Source organism: Notolepis coatsorum, assembly GCF_963971535.1.
Source record: "Notolepis coatsorum genome assembly, chromosome: 19".
NCBI lineage: Eukaryota > Metazoa > Chordata > Actinopteri > Aulopiformes > Paralepididae > Notolepis > Notolepis coatsorum.
In genome coordinates this window covers 26,001,561-26,002,508 of record NC_140183.1, presented here as the reverse complement: position 1 = coordinate 26,002,508, position 948 = coordinate 26,001,561, and positions in this window count along the sequence as shown.

Sequence of the window (948 nt, the reverse complement as noted above, 5' to 3'; positions counted from 1 at the left end):
CATGGCACGGTGTGGTAATTGCATTTGAGTAATATAGAATAATTTGCGACAATAGAGGCCTTTCACAGAATGTTTAGAATGTCCACTTGTCCTCCATGTTGGGAAAAAAAACAATGGTTGCTATGTGTTGATATGTATGAGAAGATTAAAATATGTATTTGTTAAAAATTGGTTTGACCTACTCTACAATGACACAGAAATTCTGCCTTTTCTTTCGGGCAGCCGTGTTGACAGAGGGAGAACTACACAAGCATTCTGGTGCAAGGCCTCTATTGCAAATCTTCACACTTTGAAAAAGTGACTGTCCGGTGTGTGTGGTTTATCAATGTATATTGTATATATGACAGCTGGATGTCTTTCACACACTGAACAGAAACCAAAAGCAGAAAACTTGTACTGAGAGTCTCAAGCTAATCTCATGGCTCAAGATAAACACCCTGTCACGTCTGATGGACTGGTTCCCCTAATAGCCTCAAGGGTTCCGGGCCCCTGGTTTCCCACTCTAGCTAGCAGCTCTACCATATGAAAAACTGTCTTTTCCGCCCCATAGGGCATACAAAAAAAAAATTCAATCTAAAAAAAATAACGTTTCTGAACAAGATCCATCAGGTCCTCTCGTCTTCTCTGCTGTGTGTTTCTCGGGAAGTCTACAGAACGCTGACAACGAGAGAGAAAGGAGAAGGAAAGAGAGAGGGGGGATGTAAAAGCCAGCGCTCCAAAAACACTTTTTGAAGATCAGAAAGCGACAACCATGCAAAGGGACTCCAAGCCCAGTCAAAAAATACATACGCCGCTTGTCTTCCTCTGTGTGTGTGTACTCTCTCTCTCTCTCTCTCTCTCTCTCTCTCTCTCTCTCTCTCTCTCTCTCGTCTCTCTCTCTCTCTCTCTCTCCTCTCTCTCTTTCTGTGCATGCTTGTCATATTTCTTTTAGGGTGGAGGGATTTGTTT